This window comes from Aquarana catesbeiana, linkage group LG06, assembly GCF_042186555.1.
Source record: "Aquarana catesbeiana isolate 2022-GZ linkage group LG06, ASM4218655v1, whole genome shotgun sequence".
Taxonomy (NCBI): domain Eukaryota; kingdom Metazoa; phylum Chordata; class Amphibia; order Anura; family Ranidae; genus Aquarana; species Aquarana catesbeiana.
In genome coordinates this window covers 394,184,668-394,200,226 of record NC_133329.1, presented here as the reverse complement: position 1 = coordinate 394,200,226, position 15,559 = coordinate 394,184,668, and the positions used below count along the sequence as shown (strand labels likewise).

Genomic DNA, 15,559 nt, shown 5'->3' with positions numbered 1-15,559 from the left:
GGGGCTTTGGGCTTTTGTGGAAGGCATCAGTTTGACATTAATTGGAGACACTTTTGAGATCATTCAGAAAACATTTGACTTGCAGTTGACCTCCTTTTGCATCCTGGTAGATTTCTGTGGGAATCCAAAACTTCCCATCTGTGCATACTTATCTACAGAGCTCAGTTCAACTGCTGGGGATGAGACAAAGTCCTGTAAAACCTCCATGTCATGATGTGGAGCTTACAATAGGGATGAAGGCTCAACCACACCTTATGTGACAGTGATGAGTGCCTCACCAAGCCCCAATGGCTGTCACATGGGAGGAATGAAAGGGAGTCACAATCTCCATACCTAGAAGTACTGGGTATTCTACTGCCTTCCAATGGCTGAACAGAGCACTAGGAGAGGCTGGCAGTTAAATGAACCAGTTGCTTTGCCCTGCATGGACACAGCACAGGTTTACTTTAATCTTTTTCTCTCTTTTCTGTAATACCATTACTGCACAGAAATTAGTCATTCACATCAATCCCCGCCCTGGAGGAGCTTAAAGTGGGGTTCCACCCAAAAAAAAAAAAACTACATGAAAAATCCTAAAAAAAAATACAAAAAAAATTTTGGATATTTTTTTTTTTTTTTACTTACCTCTAAATGCCTGTTGCTAGGGGGTCCCTCGTAGTCTGCCTCTTCCTGGGCTGGTGACATCACTTCCCCCTCGGCACAGGAAGGGCTCAGCTCCGCTCCCTCCCTCCTGTCAATCATCTGGGAACCATTACAGGTCCCAGGTGACTGAGCGGCCAATCACGGCGTGCGGCGCCGCTCGCGCATGCGCAGTGGGTGCCAGGCTGTGAAGCCACAGCCCGGCGCCCACAGTTGCAATGCCGGCGCCGCTGAACGGAGGGGGAAACGAGCGGGGCTTCGATCCCCCGCATCGCTGGACCCAGGGACAGGTTAGTGTCCAATTAAAAGTCAGCAGCTGCAGTATTTGTAGCTGATGACTTTTAATTTTTTATTTTTTTTTTTGACTGGACCTCGGGTGGAACTCCTCTTTAATATAACCAAACATTTTAAAATTAATAAGACATGGATGGTGTCATTAGGGCAGTGGATGCCGTCAGTAGCACAAAGGTCGATGTCAATAGAGCAGTGGGTGGACCGTGTCAGTGGGGCAGAGACTGGTTTTAGTAGTTTTTTGTTTTTATTACTTTTTTTTTAATATTTAATATTTTTTCATAATTTATTACAATATTATTTTTTAATATTTTTTTTACAAATTTAAGGAGCCCCTTTGGAGATAATTGTCAGAAACCATGAAATCAGACCAAGACAGAAGTACAGTAAAATCACACTTGTTTAATAATAAAAGGAAAAAGAACAAACGTAGTCAAATCATAGCCAAAGTTCAGTAACCGGAATGGATAGTCAGCCAAGCCAGAAGTCAGGGATCAATGTAATGGAACAGCAAGCAGGATCTGGAGCCAGAAGGGATGTCAGCAGAGCAAGTCTTTAAACAGGAACGCAGGAGAATGTCTCTGTGATGTTGACCAAGGTGAAGGCAGAGATCCTGTGGACTGGACGGCTTAAGTAGGCAGGACTGACAAGCAGGAAATCATCAACAGCTGAGTAACCGTGGAGAGATAGGAGCTGGCAATTAGCCGACAGCTGAGCGGCCAGCTCTGAGAAGGAAGGGAATGACAGGAATGATGAAATATCAGGAGTCCAAACAGACCCCTGATGTCTCACTTTTGAGACAGAGAAAGGGACTGAAGACTGAGATTTCCCCAGTCTGAGGTGCTTTTTGCTCATTCACAAACTGAAGCATTGTAAACACAGCTTACCATGCTTCAGTTTTGAACAAACACAGTGAGTTGTTTTTCTGTCTTTTCTTCCTCCATCCTAAAATATCCCCCAGTGTGCTCACAGCAGCTGCCAGTGGGAGAGGAGGGAAGCCAGTAGCACTACAGGGGAGGGGGGCCCGGGTAGCAGGAACAAACAAACAGTAACCTGGATGGATAGAGCAGTGGGCAATCAGAGTCTCAAAAAGGAGTTCTTAAAAGTTCATGAATGGTACAGTCTCTAAATGTATAGCGCTAGTTATAGACGCTGCAGGCTCTGGTTAGAGCTAGAAGAAACTCTGTGGACATACAAAGAAGAGAGAGAGCAGCGCCATCTAAGTGCAGCAATGATAAAACTTTTAATGCAAGCATAATAGCTAAAATGCACAAGATGACAAGAAGGTAAGGGCTTGTAGTAAAAAAAGGGGTTCATCCGCTCCAGAGGAGGACGTACTGCAATGGACAAAGAGAACGTCGCTGGTGTCGGCGGTGCTGGTGGCTCCCAACGCCTCAGGGGACACGGCCACACGGGTACACTCAGAGGAAGCCGCTGATGTCACATCCGGGTGGGTAGCCCAGGTAACAGGAGGAATATGCACTGCACAGGGACACACTTAAGTTTAATAAGTTTTGCAATAAATGATAGGCCGGATGTGGTTCATTAATCTTTACAGGTCTCTGAAGAGTTCAACACTAGACCTTAGTCCTGAAAGTGAGGTGGATAGCAGCGACACAGTGTTCTCCAGGGTTTGATGGTCTGCTGCCATTAAGAGCGACATTGTGTTCTTTGAGGTGTGTGTTGGTACTGGACTCTTTTACCAGCGGTGTGGTGTGTCTGTGACCTTCCCTCCCAAGTCCTCATACTGGGAAGGATATACTGTATGTATGTACATGTTCACTACTCATACTGAGCGTACTTCCCTACCTCAAACACTGTTGGAGACCACCAGGCATTTACTGACTCCCAGACATTTTCTTAAAACCTTTGATAGTCCCATCAAACCCTTGGAAGTCAAGACCATGGCTGGAGAATAAAGCAAGCCACCAATTGTATGGCATAGTTACCTGTGGTCTTTAACTAAGTTTGTTGTTAAACAAAACTTGAGGTGAGTGTTCTCAAACTTTGTTAAAGAACCAGTGAGTGCACCCATTTCAAACTTTATCGAAGAACTACTGAGTACCATACATTCAAAACTATATTTAAGAACCAGTGAGTACACCTAGGGAAAGAATTCTTCGGTCATCCACCACAGTTGTTTTCCCTGGTCTTTTGGTGTTGCTGAGCTCACCGGTGCGTTCTTTCTTTTTAAGCATGTTCCAAACTGTTGATTTGGCCACACCTAATGTTTTTGCTATCTCTCTGATGGGTTTGTTTCGTTTTTTCAGCCTAATGATGGCTTGTTTCACTGATAGTGACAGCTCTTTGGATCTCATATTGAGAGTTGACAGCAACAGATTCACATAGCACACTTGAAGTGAACTCTGGACCTTTTATCTGCTCCTTATAAATGGGATAATGAGGGAATAACACACACCTGGCCATGGAACAGCTGAGCAGCCAACTATCCCATTACTTTTGGTCCCTTAAAAAGTGGGAGGCACATATACAAACTGTTGTAATTCCTACACCGTTCACCTGATTTGGATGTAAATACCCTCAAATTATAGCTGAAAGTCTGCAGTTAAAGCACATCTTGTTCGTTTCATTTCAAATCCATTGTGGTGGTCTATAGAGCCAAAAAGATTAGAATTATGTCGATGTCCCAATATTTACGGACCTGACTGTATGTGTGTGATTATATGTCAGTATTATATTGTACATCCCTGTATGTTATAAAGTAATATTTATTAAATTATTTTAATGAAATAAATGTTTGGGAGGGGGCAATGAACAATCTGAAACTTCATAAAGGGGTCAATAATAATTTTGGGGACATCTAGTGTAATTGAACCCAACGCTGGAAATATAACAATTTGTGCTGCTCATAGTTAACCAACTCCAACCAATGGGATATTACAGCTCATCAAAGGCTTATTAGGGTTATTGCTTCTGATCCCCAATCACAGTCCAACTAGCAGATTCCAACTGTCATTTCCCAGGGTATGTTCAATTCTGATTGTAGGCTTTGGGGCATTGCAGACAGTTATTAGCACTGACACTTTGATACAAGTGGCCCGGTGAGACTACAAGCCGCTCCGTGATATTACTGGTCCCTTGGCTTTGCTAATGATCCTTGACTTGGATGAAGTTAATTTCTGATCGTTAGTCTGGAAATCCTGAGAGATGAACTGCTTTCTGGCAGCTAGACAGCACTCGCATTACACGCCGCCCCCATTGCATGAAATATTGACTTCTGAGGATGAGTGTGCAAGACGTTGCATTTCCAGTAATAGAAGGGGGTGGTGGAGGGAGGCTGTGTGTGCTGCAGTAAAAAAAAACTTAAGATGAAATCCAGGCAATCAGTAAGCAGTTGAAATGCATATAAGGGAGCTATATAATCTGCCAAAAGATTTGTATCTCTGTCCATCCAGTCCTGAGATTTACACAGTAACTGCACAGAACACCAGGTCTCCAAACACCACATGGTATGGAGACCTGAATTTTCTCTATTGCAGTAAAGCAATAAAGCTAGGTATCCCTGTGCCCCCTTGTAGCACACCTCTAGTCCGTTCCTCCAGCAGGTTCATCTAGGACAGGGGTGCCCAACCTTTTGAAGAGTGAGGGCCACTAAAGCGACTTGGTAACCGGTCGCGGACCACAATGAGCAGAGCGGGTGGATGACAGGTCCGTGTTCGCTCTGCACACAGCCCACTCTACTCTATGAGGGGGATTGATCTGGTTTTTTTTTTTTAGAGAATCAGATTGGAGGTAGGCGGGTGTAAATGGACACAAATCTGTTTACATCTCCCGTTTCATAGAGGTGAATGGAGGGTCTGATTGGGTCGGACCGATTGTGTGAAAGGGGCCTAAGACTGTTTTCACACTAATGCAGCGCAGTGCACCTGTGTCTTTCCTGTGGGTTAACCATAGCTCCCAACTGTCCCTGATTTCGAGGGACTGTCCCTGATTTGGAACAAAGTCCCTCTGTCCCTCATTGCTCCTCATTTGTCCCTCATTTTGGTCTGATCTATATAGTTGTATATGAAATGCACTTTTTATCTATCAAAAAGTGTTTTCCAGCGCTAAACCTTTCATCTGATTTCTAAATTGCTGCATTTGTAAATTCCAAAAGCCAATATAAAGAAATAGCAGTGGTAAAAAAAAAGCACTTGTGGGTTTAACCAATCTAATATTTTTCTACAATTCTCCATTAAGGGGGCGTGGCAAGGGGTGTGTCCTATGTCTGCATACTTTTGCTGATGTCCCTCATTCCCATCTCAAAAAGTTGGGAGGTATGGGTTAACTACACTTTGATTATATCCTGCAGGTGTAGTGCACTTTCTGAAAGCACACCAAACCCGCAGGTAATAACAGAAGTCTATCCCTCAGTGCAGGTAACCTGAAGGTGCACTGCACCTGCAGATCAGTTTGAAAGCAGCCCAGTAACCACTGCGCAGATATGCCCATACATACACTGCAATTTTAGTAATAAACTGACCTTTAATAACAGTCTTCCATTCAGATATCGCCTGCTGTTGCTGTCCCAGGCAGAGTGCATTTGGTATCACTCCGCCTGTGACAGGAGCCGGCGCTATACAGGAAGCATCAGCTTATACAGCTCTGCTCCACAGCCACTTGCTTTCTCTACCTCCGGCTTAATTAACAACACAGATGCTCTGGGATGGCGGGTCCGCAACCCATGGTCTGGGTTTGCCAATCCGCCATCGCAGAGAAGGAGGTCGCGGGCCACATCAGAGGGCTCCGTGGGCCACTGGTTGGGCTCCCCTGATCTAGGACTTCTCTAGAACATTCCTGGCATGGGAGGGGTCCAAAACCTTAAACTTATGGTTGATGGGTCCCTTTCCACAGTATTATACTGTCAGGGGAACACTTAATCTTGAGAGACCTCTGAAGTCAAGGTAGTTCCAGACACTGTACAAAGGAATTGATGCTCTACCTGGCTAGGGGGATGCTACAGCCCAAGTGGTTGGCCTGCTTAAGTTCATCACAACATTCTCCTTGTACAGTCTGTAGCACCCTGAAGTTTAGGCAGGGCTGCTATCAAATTTAGCTGCTAGGCGCTAGTTGCCTTGGCCAATTGTTAGGAGATCAATTAATTTCTCCCTAATTCTGGAATTGCTGCACCTCTCTCTTCTGTCGCTAGGTGGCCGGGTATCTGGTGACATTAGATAAGACGAGGGCATTGCAAGGACAGATTAGGAATGAATGGGGTATCTCAGCCAATGGGCAGGGATTTTCTTGGGTCCCTTGGCCTGCTAGGAGAGCCTATTTATTTGGGTGGAGTCAGGATCAGGGTTCTGTGCAACCTGGACGGCTGTCTGGGTGGACGTGTGTTGTACTGCCCCGGGCTGCTAGGCCAGAAACCTAAGACCTATCCCAGGGACATCTGGCTGCTAGGCTGTCTGAGGCCTATCCAGAAGCAGGAAAAGCAGCCTTGGGTTGGGACTGCGGGCTTGTAGTCCAACCAGAAGTAACGGTTCCGCCGGCCAGGGAACCAGTTGTGGTAGAGGGGAAGCTGTCGCCATTAAGGGACCACCTTGCTACCAGAGACTACAGTGAGTAAGCTGATGCCAGTACCAGAGCAGACTTCTCGCCAGCCGGGGACGGTGAGGAAGTGGGAAAACTTCAGCAAGTGCCAAGTCCGGGGCCCAGCGGGAGAGCAGAGGTGACGCTTGTGGAGCATAAGTGAGTGCCAAGCCAGGTACCTAACGTGTCAGTGGGGGTGAAGCTTGAGGAGTATCTGTGAGTGCCAAGTCAGGGACCCAGCAGGAAAGCGGGGGTGACGCTTGAGGAAGATACTGAGTGCTAAAGTGGAAGAACTCAGGGGATCCAGTGGCTAGTGGATCTGAAGCCTAGTGAAAGAGAGACTGGAAGCTTGTTGAGAGAAGACCCACAGTGAGTGATTGTGGGGTAAGCTGAGAACTGTTCGTGTTGCAAATAGTTGAATACAATTTACTGTTAGTAACTGCTACAAGATTGTTGCCATAGGAGACAGCTGTCCTACCTTTACAGAAGTGGTGTCCGGCTGGAGGACTTCACCTGTATAACTGTCTACCTATAGAAGTCTCAGAGTCTGCTAATTATCTTTTGCATCTACCTAAGGGTGTCCTGGCCCTAACCCTCTCTCCCATAGTTCTGTTTAAGAGACAATAAATCTCTTTGCATTCAAAAAAGTGTCTGGCGCCCACCATTTCATCTTGCATTACACCCACCATGCCTTGTAACCCACTCTACACAGAAGGATGTCAGCTCTCCCTAACTCTGGAGGTCACCATTAGGCCTAAAGAGGCTGGGACTTTGCTACAATTCCAACCACCCCCTTCCCCATAGAGCCTGTCCACCTAACTGATGCATTGTCTATACCAGCCTTTCTCAAACTTTTTACTTTTAAGGAACTCTTGAAATTATTTTCTGTCCTGATTAAATACCTCTCGGATTCCTCATGAGATGCACATGATATTGTATCTCTTGCCTGGACGGGGTGCACTTCTTTCTTTATTCTTCCCTTCCCTACTGTCTATCATTTGTCTCTATTTTTCCTTTTTTTATTGTTTTTTTCATAAGGCCCTTGGACCACTTGTTGTGATGTAATGTGGAATAAGAGCCAAATTTAGACCTGCACTCTAGGGGTGTAGTGCTGGCTTACGGAAGTCAGGTGCACCGTTTGGTCTACTCAGCCCTTCACTTACTGATTTCCCAGTGGATGGGTTGGTTTGCCCTAGCACTACTGCTGTATTAGCCCAATGCCCCCCCCCCCCATCTTATAGACATCGTCGGTCAGGTGGGGTATGATTGGGTCTGAGCTCATATATCCTCATTGTTTAAAGGGGTTGTAAAGGTAAAAGTTTTGTCACCTTAATGCATTGTATGCATTAAGGTGAAAAAACATCTGACAATACCGGCCCCCCCAGCCCCCCGTTTTACTTACCTGACCCCTCGAAAGTCCCGCGCTCGCCCCCGACAGCCTCTTCGTTGATCAGCCTGGCCGCTGATTGGCTAGAGTGGATGGATTGAAAGCAGCACAGCCATTGGCTCGCGCTGCTGTCAATCACATCCAATGACGCGGCGCGCCGGAGGCGGGGCCAAGTGATACAGTGAGCGGCTATAGCCGCCGGCTGTATCACGGAGCGTGCCCACAAGAACTCACCACCATGCGAGGGAGCTCGCATGAAGGTGATTAGTTCTTGCGGGGAGGAGCTGAGACAGCTGCCGAGGGACCCCAGAAGACCAGGTTCGGGGCCACTCTGTGCAAAACGAGCTGCACAGTGGAGGTAAGTATAACATGTTTGTTATTTTTTTTTTTTTTAAATGTTATCTTTAGTGTTCCCTTAGCATTTCGGTTTCCTTTTTTGTGTAGTTTTGTACCCTGGTAGGCAACTAATGCACACTATTTGTTGTATGTGTAACTGTTGGATTTTTGTACCTTCATTGAAAATCTAAATCATTTACTGTTGACTGTCTCACTACTTCTGCTGGTAGTTTATTCCAAGCATCAACTACCCTTTGCTCATGCTACTCTCTCCTCCAATCAGCATTTTCCTAGTAAGCACATGTGCTTGTAGCACACGTGATTGGCTTCTAGTGCTGCCCCTCCCACTCCTAGTGTGCTTTCTATTCACTTCATGACCGCCCTATAGCAGCTTTATTGTTACAGGGTGGCCACTGTGTGCAGGATCATGTATATATACACGTCCGGGTATGGGGTACGAGTGCGTGGCTGCGGCAGTGCTAAAAATATGCACTGTCACTGTAGTAATGAAACTGGCTGGGATGGGGGCGATCAAAGGGTTAACTATGTGCCTAGCTAGTGATTTTGTGTACTGTGAGAGGTGCTTTTACTAGGGGAAGGCATGGATCCTGTGTTCCTGCTTTGCAGGAACACAGGATCCATGCCCTCCCTGCTGTGAGAACGGCAATCTGCCTTGTTTATATAGGCAAACTGCCATTCTGCCTGTGTACTGAACGATCGGCGGGTGCCGGCGGACATCCAGCCCGCTGTACCCGCTTCGATTATGCACAGCGGGAGCTGAACAGCAGGTACAGCGGCTGGATGTGCGACGGCACCGGCCGATCATGGCAGTTTGCCTATATAAACAAGGCAGATTGCTGTTCTCACAGGAGGGAGGGCATGGATCTTGTGTTCCTACAAAGCAGGGACACAGATCCATGCCTTACCCTAGTAAAAGCACCTCTTACAGTACACAAAATCACTAGCTAGGCACACAGTTAACCCTTTGATCACCCCTTCCCATCCAGTGTCATTAGTACAGTGACAGTGCATATTTTTAGCACTGATCACTGTATTGGTGTCACTGGTTCCCCCAAAAAATGACAAATTTCAGTTAGTGTCGGATTTGTCCGCCGCAATATCGCAGTCCCGCTATGAGTTGCTGATTGCTGCCATTAATAGTAAAAAAATAAATAAATAAATAAATAAGAACTCCATAAATATATCCCATAGTTTGTAGACCCCATAACTTTTGCGCAAACCAATCAATATACGCTTATTGGGATTATTTTTACGAAAAATTTGTAGCAGAATACAGAATGTAAGCTCTTTGAGCAGGGCTCTCCTGTCCCTTCTGTATTGAACTGTACTGTAATTGTGCTGTCCCCCCTCTACATTGTAAAGCGCTGCATAAAGTATTGGCGCTATATAAATCGTGAATAATAATAATAATAATATTGGCCTAAATTCATGAAGAAATTAGATTTTTTTTTTTAATTGGATATGTTTTATAGCAGGAAGTAAAAAATAAAAAATGCAGAGGTGATCAAATACCACCAAAAGCAAGCTCTATTTGTGGGGGGGGGGGAAGGGCATACATTTTATTTGGGTACAGCGTCGCACGACCGCGCAATTGTCAGTTATAGTAACGCAGTTATAGTATCGCAAAAAATGGCCTGGTCATGAAGGAGGGGGGTAAATCTTCTGGCGCTGAAGTGGCTACTGTACAGGGGAATAGAAGGTGCTGATACCAAGTCAGATTATTCTACTTTTAATGTTTAAGTAACTGCAGTAAATGGGGCTTTTGTATCTGTGTCTGGAGCATAGAGTACACAGTATCATTGAGCTGCTTGGCTGGCAGCACACGGGCTTTTCTGATTCTGTAGAGTCAGACATTGCTCGCGCTCTGCGTCACTTCTGTTATCTATTTAAAGAAATATTGACCTATTGCATTTATGTCTTCGGGTTTCATTTTACATGGCAGCTGCACTTAATAGACTATAGACGGACAGGCGGGTGAGGATTCTCATTGCTGTGCAGAGGAACCCAACCTGTGTGCAACATATGAGAGCGCTATAAAGTAGTGCTGTAAACCACATTTTTTCAGGGTGCCAAAAAATGTAAACGTTCATAGGGACCTGTTTACACCAGAACGCCGTGCAGGAAAACCTGTTGCGATCTGCAGCGGGTGTCAATGTTAAGTTAATGACACTCCAAATGCAGGTGAGTACTTTAGCCTGCTCCAGGTCCGGATAGTACTGTAGTACCATGTGACCCGGTTGTGTGTCTTTAAAAGTAGCACATACACTACTTTTGGCGCGCTCTGGCGCTATTTTAGCCTATTCAAATGAATGGGCTGAAATTGCACCCGGATCGCATGTGAATCGCACAGGAAGGAAACGCAAGCCCAGAAGCTGTTATTTCATCTCCCTCTGGAGAAAAGAAAACTGCCAGCATTGGTAAACCTGAACTCCAGGAAGATATAAAATACACTAATTGGCTTCGTTGGAGGGCAGGTGAGACATTAAGGGTCTTCTAGTCCCCTGATGTATCATTAAAAAAATAATTTATTTATAAACACAAAAAAGATGCGCAAACTATATCAACACAATATATAAGAAATGTGTCCAATAAATGGATCTATAAGAATTAAATGATAATGTGTAAACATCGCAAGTGAAAACGCAGAAAAAAAGGGATAAAATAAAATGTTCACAAAAATATTTATTTTAGCCGCTTGCTGACTGCCGCATGTACACGTACGTCGGCAGAATGGCATGGCTGCGCAAATGGGCGTACCTGTACGTCCCTTTGAATTTGCTGCCGTGCGGTCGCGTGCGCGCCACCGGCAGCGCGCGCGCAACCCTGCCACGAGCTCCGTGAGTGTGATCGCGGGTCCCGCGGACTCGATGTCCCGCGGGGATACCCGCGATCGTCTCACGGAGCTGAAGAACGGGGAAATGCTAATGTAAACAACCACTTCCCTGTTCTGCCTAGTGACACTGTCACTGATCACCGCTCCCTGTAATCGAGAGCAGTGATCAGTGATGTGTCACACGTAGCCCCTCCCCCCCACAGTTAGAATCACTCCCTAGGACACACTTAACACCTTCATCGCCCCCCTAGTGGTTAACCCCCTTCCCTGCCAGTGTCATTTACACAGGAATCAATGCATTTGTATAGCACTGATTGCTGTATAAATGACAATGGTCCCAAAAATGTGTCAAAAATGTCCAATGTGTCCGCCATAATGTCGCAGACCCCATAAAAATCGCTGATCGCTGCCATTACTAGTAAAAAAAAAAAAAGAAAAAGAAAAATGCCATAAAACTATCCCCTATTTTGTAGATGCTATAACTTTTGCGCAAACCAATCAATAAACGCTTATTGCAATTTTTTTTTTTTTTTTACCAAAAATAAGTAGAAGAATACGTATCGGCCTAAACGGAGAAAAAAAAAATGTTTTTTTATATATTTCTTGGGGATATTTATTATAGCAAAAAAGTAAAAAATACTGCTTTTTTTCTAAATAGACGCTCTTTTTTTGTTTATAGTGCAAAAATATAAAAACCGCAGAGGTGATCGAATACCACCAAAAGAAAGTTCTATTTGTGGGGAAAAAAAAGGATGTCAGTTTTGTTTGGAAACCATGTCATATGACCGCGCAATTGTCAGTTAAAGCGATGCAGTGCCAAATCGCAAAAAGTGCTCTTGTCTTTGGCCAGCCAAATGGTCCGGGGCTTAAGTGGTTAGTGTAGCAAAAATACCCAAACTGAAACAAAGTAGCAAGGTGAAAAAAGTAGCAAAGTCACCTTGCTACTTTGTTTTAGTTTGGACATTTTTGCTACACCAATATAAATATTTTTGTGAACATTTTATTGTATCCCTTTTTTCTGAGTTTTCACTTGGGATGTTTACACATTATCATTTAATAATTGTTATAGATCCATTCATTGGACACGTTTCTTATATATTGTGTTGATATAGTTTGCGCATCTTTTTTGTGTTTATAAATCTATGTTGAAATTAAGTATTTAATTTTGTTAAGAGATAGCAGCATTCACATATTTTAATAATTGTTTGATCACGTTTTTTTCACCTTTTTGTCTTTAGTTTTTTTTATATGAGTGTTTGGGTGAGCGCAGATTAATTCACATATACACTAAAAAAATCATCACATAGGAGACTTATTAAAAGTTATTTATTTATTTAAAAGTGTAAAAAATTCAAGTTATACCCAAGCATCCCCCCCCCCCCAAAAAAAAAAAACTTTTGAGCTCCACCCCCGCAGCACGTAATCCTTAATGCATGTGTCGAGGGCTCCTAAGCTGTATATATGGTACATATTGCCGAACTGAAAGCAATAACTCTAGGGCCACTATTCGCGTTTAACTCTAAACTGATGACCTGTAGGGGCTTTCAAAGAGTCACCTATGGAAAAAATAGCATACTAAAGTTTGTCTCCATTTCACCGGTGCACACAATGTTAATAACCATATGACCCCTGGAAGATTTAACCCCCCCCCCCCTTCATGACCAGGCCATTTTTCAGTTACTTTAACTGACAATTGCACGGTCACGCAACGTTGTACCCACATTTTTTTTTTGTTTATTTATTATTTAACTAGTAATAGTGGCAATAAGCGACTTATAGAGGGACTGCGATATTGTGGCGGACATTCGGACACCTAACTGACACTTTTTTTTTTATTATTCTTTTTATTCTAACTGACACTTTTAACACTTTTTGGGGACTAGTGACACTAATACAGTGATCAGTGCTGAAAAATATGCACTGTCGCTGTACTAATGACACTGGCAGGGAAGGGGTTAACATCAGGGGCGATCAAAGGAATAACTGTGTGTCTAGTCTGTGTTTTATTACAGTGTGGGAGGTGCTTTTACTAGGGATAGACATGGATCCTTGTCCATGTTTTGCAGAGACACAGGATCCATGCCTTCCCTCTTGTCAGAATGACGATCTGCCTTGTTTACATAGGCAGACCGCAATTCTGTGTCTCTGCTGGATCATCATTAAGCCTTGACATATTGGATATCTATTTACTCAGCGTAGCCTAATCTTTTATATTGGATATATACTGCAACTGTATGCCCTAAAATTAACTTTTAGTGTATTATTTTTACTAAAATTATGCATTTTATAAACTGTTGTGCTAATATGATGTGACATAAAAAAAAACTACCACTATTTTATTCAACTTTCAGTAAATACAGTGCCTTGCAAAAGTATTCACCCCCTTGGCTTTTTACCTATTTTGTTACATTACAGCCTTTAGTTCAAAGTTTTTTTTAAATCTGAATTATATGTGATGGATCAGAACACAATAGTCTAAGTTGGTGAAGTAAAATTAGAAAAATATATACATAAAACTATTTTTCAGAAATAAAAAACTGATAATTGGCATGTGCCGATGTATCGATCCCCTTTGTTATGAAGCCCATAAAAAGCTCTGGTGCAACCAATTGCCTTCAGAAGTCACATAATTAGTGAAATGATGTCCACCTGTGTGCAATCTAAGTGTCACATGATCTGTCATTACATAGACACACCTTTTTGAAAGGCCCCAGAGGCTGCAACACCTAAGCAAGAGACACCACTAACCAAACACTGCCATGAAGACCAAGGAACTGTCAGACTTCCACGTAGCAGACAGGCGAGCCCGATGTAGCAGGGGAAGGTCTCCCTTACATATCTGGTTCCCGGCACCTGGTAGTATGGACAGGAGGCACGGGAGCACAGAATGGTATGAGAGCCTGGCGGGTTTAGCTGCAGAAGGATCCCGGTAAAGGTGGTTATGGAGATCTACAGTAACTGAAGCACAGGCAGCATATGCAGAGCAGGAGTGGAGCAGGCAGGTCGGGTCACAGGCAGATGTCGGCAACAGGCGGGCAGCGTAGTACAGAGGAGCAGGCAGATTCGTAGTCAGGACAGTCCAGGATCAGGCAGGATCAGGCAGCAAGCAAGGAGGAATCAAAGACAGGCCGGTGGTCAGGAGATCAGGTTCAACAGGAAACAGGAAGCAGGTGCAGGGATCCAGGAAGCTGAAGATCAGACAGCACCGAGCCCCCTGTGCAGACGGCCTAAATAGGCAGGTTAGCGCCAAACACCGGGCGCGCGTGCACGCCAACACGCGCCGGCGCGCGCCCCCACACACACGCACCCGCCCGCACACACGCACCCGCGGCGCGCCCCAACGCACCGCGATGCCTACCAACAGCGCGTCTGCCCAAGGTAGCTCTCTGACAGTGCCCCCCCCTCAAGGGCAGCCTTCGGATGTCCAACTGTGCCAATCTGGCGGCATGAGTACTCCTGAAAGTCCTCAGAAGCTCTTCGGCATGTAAGTTGCTCTCTGGCTCCCAGAAGTTATCCTCCGGTCCGTACCCCCTCCATTTGATCAGATACTGCAACTGGTTGCGTCTCCTCCTACAATCCAATATAGCCTCCACTTCGAATTCTTCTTTATTATCAACAATTATGGGCTCTGGTGGGTCAGTACTTCGGCCAGCAAAGGTGTTGGGTATAACAGGCTTCAGCAATGAGATTTGAAAGACCGGATGGATCTTCAGAGTACTGGGTAAGTTGAGTTCGTAGGCCACATTGTTAATTCTCTTCTTGACTGAGAACGGGCCCATGAATTTGGGACCCAATTTCCTTGAAGGACAGGCCATTCTTACATTGGTCGTGGAAAACCAAACCTGGTTGCCAGGTTCCAGGATGAGCTCTCCCCGCCTCTTCCTGTCAAACATCCTCTTATTATACTCTTGGGTCTTGGCCATGGTTTCCTGCAAGAGTTTGTTGTTAGAAAGAAAAAAGTCCATGGTGTCAGAAACTGCAGGGATCGTACACTCGGGTAAAGACCTGGGCAGGAAGGACGGGTGGAAGCCGTAGTTGGCAAAAAAGGGTGTTTGCTTAATGGCCGAATGTAGAGAGTTATTATAGGAGAACTCCGCAATTGGCAGGAGAGAGACCCAGTCTTCCTGTGAGAAAGATGAAAAACAGTGGAGGTATTGCTCCAGAGTTTAATTAGTCCTCTCCGTCTGCCCATTAGTCTGGGGATGGTAAGCAGAGGAGAGTGCCAGCTCGATTTCCAGGGAATCACAGAGAGCTTTCCAGAACCGAGAGGTGAACTGAACACCACGATCCGATATAATATTTGCTGGGACTCCGTGTAACCTGACGATTTCTTTAATGAAGACCCTTGCTGTCTCCATGGCCGAAGGCGTGCCCTTCATAGGCAAAAAGTGAGCCATCTTGGTTAACCTGTCTACGACGACAAAAACGGTAGAGAAGCCTTCTGCCTGAGGAAGCTCTACAATAAAATCCATTGATATCATCTTCCACGGTCTTTCCAGGATGGGTAATGGTTTTAGCAG

At 44.9% G+C, this 15,559-nt stretch overlaps 1 protein-coding gene across 1 annotated transcript in view; it reads left to right on the top strand.

Annotated features, from left to right (window-relative positions):
- The window catches only part of PLCD4 (phospholipase C delta 4), a 123,583-nt gene that overhangs the window by 62,215 nt on the left and 45,809 nt on the right, over positions 1-15,559 (top strand). The gene's annotated exons all lie outside the window — the stretch shown is intronic.